The sequence below is a fragment of the Prosopis cineraria genome, unplaced genomic scaffold (assembly GCF_029017545.1).
Source record: "Prosopis cineraria cultivar Desert tree isolate PC_DT_omini unplaced genomic scaffold, ASM2901754v1 PC6, whole genome shotgun sequence".
NCBI lineage: Eukaryota > Viridiplantae > Streptophyta > Magnoliopsida > Fabales > Fabaceae > Prosopis > Prosopis cineraria.
In genome coordinates this window covers 39,016,541-39,023,873 of record NW_026555337.1, presented here as the reverse complement: position 1 = coordinate 39,023,873, position 7,333 = coordinate 39,016,541, and the positions used below count along the sequence as shown (strand labels likewise).

The 7,333-nt window shown below is 30.7% G+C and overlaps 1 pseudogene; it reads left to right on the top strand.

Annotated features, from left to right (window-relative positions):
- The first annotated feature begins 601 nt into the window (after window positions 1–601).
- LOC129314143 (uncharacterized) lies at window positions 602–3,516 on the top strand (annotated as a pseudogene).
- The last annotated feature ends 3,817 nt before the right edge of the window (window positions 3,517–7,333 follow it).

The window sequence follows — 7,333 nt, the reverse complement described above, 5'->3', positions numbered from 1 at the left end:
ATTTTCTTCCCCTCTATGATACTCTTCAAAGGACCCTCAGTCAAGGAAAATTTTCTCATATGGTAGATTTTCTTTTTGGTGATTCGGTATATTTTATTTGTACAAGTTACCAAATCTTCTCATTATTAAATCGATCCCATTGTTATTCTCCTATATAATTGTATGCAAGCAGTTACAGCATGTTAAATGGGAAATTTTCTGTTCGATTATCTAAAGAAGCATGCAACAAAAGAGGCATATTTTGTTTTCATTTCTCAACGCGAATCTATTTATTGAAAAAGATTGTAATGAACTTTTAAGATATAAGAATACAAAACAGATATGGTAATAAATTTTAACAATATTAGCAAACCTCAAAAGAGATAGATTTAATCTTGTAATTATTTGTAATTATATTCTTAAAGGCTGCCTGAATGCTTTCCTATTCTTGTAGAAAGACTCATTTTGCTAAGTAAATCGCGTCAAATCATAGAGTAACTTCACATTCAAGAAACGATCTGCAAAAAACATTCTATAAATTTACGAACCTTCAATTCTCGAACACCAACTTGAGAATTCTCCCAAAGGAGCTTGTTTCATATATATTTGCCACCTTAAATTAATGGCGACAAAAAACTTAGGAGAGGATAAGATTTGGGTAATGAAACATGTCTTCCTCTGCTTCATCTTGTTTTCTGTTTCTATGGGGATAGCAGATCAAAGCAGCGATGGTGGTTCTGATCATCAGACCCTTGAGATTCACAAGCTTCTTAGGAAGTTGAATAGACCAGCTGTTAAGTCTATTAAGGTATACAATTCATTTTTTTAAATAAATTTTTCTTCTGAAAATTTCTATGTTTTATATTTCATATTGGTTAACGATTGGTGTTTTATAATCAGAGCCCGGATGGTGATATAATTGATTGCGTTCATATTTTAAATCAACCAGCTTTTAAACATCCAAGGCTCAGAAATCACAAAATTCAGGTAATATATATATATATATATATATAACATAATGTGCCCTTCTTTCATGTTTCTTTGTTTTTTTTTTTTTGCCACCAATTAAATTAAAGGTATCTCTTATTGACAAGTAATTGTTCCTCATTTATTTGAAGATGAGACCAAGTTTTCATCCAGAGGGGAATATGTTTGAAGAAAATGAAGTTCCTTCAAAGTCAGAGCCAATTTCTCAGTTGTGGCACCAAAGTGGAAATTGCCCAGAAGGGACCATTCCTATTAGAAGAATAAGAAAACAAGACATCTTAAGGCAGAGTCTATCCACAAATTTGGGAAGAAGAGTCACAATAGAATCCATGAGTTTACATCCCTTGAAACTAATAAAGCTCAACAACACCAGGTATGTATTATCAGTATAACCAAAGTCGATCTCTGAAATTCCTGAGCCACTCTTCAAATTTTTTGATAAATTAAGATAGGTAGTGTTTGAATGGTGGATCTGGATTTTGAATTTAAAATCTCACATTTCTAATTCATGTATTTAAAATCTTTTATTTAGATAGTATAAAAAATTTCAAATTCAAAGACAACAAAAAAAAAGGAGATGAAAAATGAAAAGAGAATGAGTGTCAGAGAGTAACTCCGATTTCAAATAATTAGGGTGGGGAGAGATTTGAAATTAAAAAAAAAACATTAATCGATTATGCATTTGAATTTGGACCCCATACATCGAAACACGACATTATATAAGAGTATTTAGATCCGCCACTATCAATTTAAACAGAGTTTTTTTCATGTAAATAATTAAAACAAGCCGTCCGTGCTATGCACACTCACACACATATACATACATACATATATATATATATATATGGCAATATGAAAATGTTAAGGTTCGAAACACTCTGAAATTCAATTTTCTTGTTTGAAAATTGTTTCTCCAATTTTAATTATGTTTATTTATTATTAATGCATTTGTCTTGTTTCTTTGACGATTTTGGATCGTCTAGTTTGCCACAGTTTATGTGAACGGAGATAAGTATTATGGAGGCAAGGCAACTATGAACCTTTGGAATCCCATGGTTCAAAAGCATAACGAATTTAGCAACTCTCAAATGGGTATTCAAAATGGCGATACTAGGAAAGGTTACGATAGCATTCAAGCTGGTTGGCAGGTAAATATTCTTTAATTTCCTTCAAAAAAATTTAAAAGCAAACATATTATAGATCAAACTTTTCATTTCTCTCGTGCTTAACCTACGTTTCTCTCTGTCTCTTTTGAATTTGAAAAATTAGGTCAATCCACAGCTATATGGAGATAATAATACCAGACTTTTTACATTTTGGACAGTGAGTTCAATTCTCTTAATTCATCATCAAATGATGTATTGGTTGTTATTAAATTATTTTACTAATTTAATTTTATTTGACACTGGACAGGCTGATTCAGGTAAAACTACGGGATGTTATGATATGCTTTGCTCTGGTTTTGTTCAACTTGACAATGGAGTATCTGTGGGAGCCTCAGTCCAACCATTGTCTGTCTATGGTGACCCTAAATCCCAATTTGATATGACCATCCTTATTTGGAAGGTACCAACATTTTTCAATCAATTATGCAAACACATGTCTTAAGTTCAAACTTATCATGTGAGAACACACACACACACACACACACAACATTTTCTTGTAATTTAATCTCATCACATCATGTCCATTTCTCTATTCATATCAACTAGCTAGTTTGTTTCCTTACATCAGAAGGACTTGAATTCCGTTTAGTAATAAGGCCATATCTTTTTTTTTTTTAACAGAAACAAGACCATATCTTATACACCACGATTTACATATAAAAAAAAAGCAGTTATTTCCTTACTTCTATGAAAAGATTGACATGTCGTCGTTCGTCTTTCGCCCTTAACCCTTTTATTATGAAAATGAAAATAAGTGTTTAGTTAGACTATATTTCTCATAGCCACATCAATTAATACAAGGGTAGTTTTGGTAAAATGATTTCGAACAATGCTAAGTGTCCTACATTTTAGACCAAGCTTATTTGAGGGAAAAAAATGTCTTGCAATTTGGACCGGATCAGGGTGTATGTCCTATATGATGTAGGTATACACACCTGTATTTGTATGATATAGTCCTTTGATAATGAAGCATGCATACTTGTGAAATTGTGAGCAGGATCCAATCAATGGAGACTGGTGGATGCAATATGGGAGAGATAGAGTGGTGGGATATTGGCCGTCCTCATTGTTTTCTCGCCTCTCTGGCAGCGCGACGGCGATACAGTGGGGAGGTGAAGTGTTAAACTTAGCATCTGATGATGGGAAGCATACAACAACAGAAATGGGAAGTGGGCATTTTGGTGGGGAAGGTGTTGGGAGATCAAGCTATTTCAGTCGCATTAAAATTGTGAATGGGAAAAATCAGTCTCTGCCTCCTCCCAATGGTGTTGCCACTTACACTGACAATTTCAATTGCTATAATGTTCAAATGGGACTTTCTGATGATGAACATGGAGCCTACTTCTACTTTGGTGGTCCAGGGAGAAACTCTGCTTGCCCATGAGATCATTCCTAACTCATATATATGTATGAACTCTGAGAAGAGAGAGAGAGAGAGAGAGTTATTATTATATATGCAGATTTTTATATTATTAGTTTTCTTTTCCGAATGATATTTTTGGTCAAATTGGTGTATTTGTTGTTGCCTTAGTTTAGTTAATTGTTTTTTATTTATAGTTCTTTGTATTAACCTATTAGAATAAGAAGTACAATTGAAGTGAGAAAAAGGTTATAGTGAGACTAAATTACTGCATTAAAAGGCCTAATTTAGACGCAAGCAATATACATTTGTATGTGTTTCCGCGGGAAAATTAATTTCCATATTTCCAAAGTTATGCATCAGCCGTATCATTTACTACTTTTTGACATTTAATTAAAAGTAGTTAAATGTCAAAAATATTTACAACTTTTTTAAAAATTAATATTAATCAAATTAAAGCCATTATTAAAACCAGAGACTAGAGAGAAAGAAACAAGACCATTTTTGAATATAATTATAAATGTATTATTAAATTTTGTAAAAGATCTATTAAGAATCAGCAATAAGTAAGGTCTTATAAATAAGATTGGAAGGAGTAATTGTATAAGATCAATATTAAAACACAACATTTCACTGTGGAAATAAAAAATGACAATGCTTACTCTTGTGTTGGATTACATCAAGTCCATAGGATATGATGATAAAGACAATGTTATATACTACATGCATTGCCACTCATAAGTAAATAATAAATGCATAGAATTCAGCATAAACAGGATAACAAAGAAGAGCCCTTATTATATATTTCACCGAACAAATCTTAGTTGATACATGATTGAGTTAATAAAGAACTGAAAGTACTGTAAAAAAGGCTTCCAACAATAACAACAAAACATTACTTTTTCCCCCCACTTTTCCTTTCGATCTTCCGAGTTTTCAATGAGATAGGAAAGATCATGGGCAAGCAGGGTTTCTTCCAGGACCGCCAAAAAAGAAGTACTTGCCCCAATCATTAGAAGTACCAATTTGGACATTGTAGCACTTGGATTGGAAGTGTAATTGTGAATGTTGCCTGGAGGGAAAGCTTGATTTTTGGCATTAACAACTCCAATTTTCTTGAAAAAGCTTGCTTTTCCAAAACCTTCTTCTGGAAAATGACCACTTCCCATTTGTGTTGTGGTGTGTTGTCCCCTAGATTATGAATTCAAAACTTCACCACCCCACGGTACCTTTATTGCACTTTCAGAGAGGCGAGGCAATAGAGAGGCTGGCCAGTATCCCACAAATATATTATTCCTATAAGACATCCACCAATCCCCTTTCTTTGGATCCTTCTCATTATCATCAAAAAGATAAATACATCAAATCATTAATGTTTTAAACTGAACAAATTAGCTTGATAGATGTGAATCTCACTAATTGTTAATTTGATCCCTTACATTTGTTAATTACTAAAGGATAAGATATCCTTGAATTTTTCTTTTCTACAAAAATAAAAGTGAGAACTTTCATATCATCATGGGGAGGGCAGCAATGCCACTTGGACAAGGCAACCTAATGCTATCCAGCCCAAAATGCTTGGGCATACTATGAGTAGGCTTAAGTAGCGAGTTGCAAAATGCAGCCTGTTCATTCTTCAGGCTGGGAATCAGGTAGGGGCCTACTAGAGAGATCCAATATTATAAATATCTATAGATAAGAGATCTAACTACGAATGATAAGAGATCTAACATTTTCTAAATCTATCATTTAGGCAAACCAATCAAAGAAGTCACGCATTTAAAAATTAAAAGATAGATTAAGAATATATATAAAATTTAGGGTGTGTCTAATCAAATGACCTAAGTTATTTTGATAAAGTAGATTATCTTTAAGCATACTTAATATAAAGAGTCTAACAACAGCCACACCTCATGTTCTCATGTGATGAGATTCAAATCTGTTAATAGAAAGTGCGTCAGTATCTAATGTGCAAGGAAAAATGTTGGTACCTTCCTGATGAGAATGGTGATGTGATATTGGGAATTATTATCACCAAAGACAGACAATGGTTTAATGGTGATGTGACATATGTTGAAGACCATGATCATTCGAAGAAACCACATTAATTTTGGTTGCCAAGAAGTTGATGAACTCACTGTCCAAAATGCAAAAAGCCTTGTGTTATTATCTCCATAAAGCTCTGGATGCACCTAATAATTTTCCAAATTAATCAAAGAGAGTACCGCAGGTAAGCACGTGAGAAATTAAAACTTAGTTTCATATTATATTTCCTGAAATAAGTTTAGTTAGGATTTTTTTTTTTAAATAATTAGGACGTGTTTAGTTTTTATTTTAAAAAACTGTTTTCCGCTTTTAAAAACAGAAAAATTTTAAAAATTATTGGGAGAATGACATTTTAATCCCAAAAGACTAATTTAATGCCAGTAAAGTCCTAAGAAATTGGAAAATGTTGATAAAGTCCCAGAGTACATTGATCAAAAAGGAAAAGACAAAATCATTCCCCTCTCTCTGTAAAGCAGCAGGTGATGTTTAACGATGATCCTCAAAACTCTATCTCCCTATCACTCGTTCCCCAACAAAATCCAAAATTCTAGCTTCTAATTTCTGAACAAAATTCTTAAAAATTAAAAAATAAACAAAATTTATGAACAGAAATTCTTATCAACTATAATGACTAACATTTTCTAAAAAAATATTTTACAAGATATAATTTATATTGGAGCACAATATAAATCATTTCCTAGAAGTTTTATTTGATTCAAAATATAAAATAATTGGTAGAAGTTATATAAATATTTATTTCAATACTTTCTCCATTAAAAAATGTAAGGTATTTTTGAAATAGTTAAATATTAAAAAATATAAGGCACTTTAAGGGTTTCAAAGTGTAATTATTGTGCATTTTTTAAAAATACTCTTAATAAATAAATCACTTATATTTATTTTAAAGTGAACCATGGTATTAAATTTTGGCCCCAAAAAAAATATATTAAATAAGGGTAAATATAAAAACATGAAATTAGTTTGAAGACAAATAATTACTTTATTATAAGATGAGATTCAATTAAAAATGATTTATATTTTTAATGGAGGGAGTACATCTTTACTTTATTGAGTAATTAATGAGGATGTTTTGAACAATTCAAAAGTTATATTTGTTACACTCAAGGGTATAAATGTAAATATGTGAATTTTTAGAAAATCAATATTTTAAGAAATTTTTTAAAACATAAATCAATTAATAATGACTTATATTGTGGTATGAAAGGAATGCATTTTTATATGATATAACAAATCAAAATAAATTTACCGAAATCCAACTACTGCTGCAAGTAATTTTTCATTTAAAAAAAATGTAATTTAACCTACGAATTTTAAAAAAAATATGTATTAGTGATTATTTCCATATAAAAATGAAATATATAATTATAAAATAAAAATATATTAAAATATAACAATTTTAAATTTTTAATATTATACTATTAATTTAACCTAATAATTTTAATATAATACATTTATTAGTAATTTATTTGCTATATTATATTAAAACTTATAAGTTATAACCTGTGAAATATTCTTTTCATAGGAAAATGTAATCATTGTAATTAATAAAAATTTCTGTCATAAATTTTGCTTATGTTTATTTCTTTAAGAATTTTGTTTAAAGATTAGAGGCTAGAATTTTGGATTTTGTTGGGGAAAGGGAGGAAGGGAGATAGAGTTTTGAGGGTAATTGGTAAACGTGGAGAAATGATTTTTCAACCTTTACATCACCTATATTTGCTCCAAAAAAAAAAAAACCTTCACATCACCTATTGCTATACAGAGAGGGGGTGAT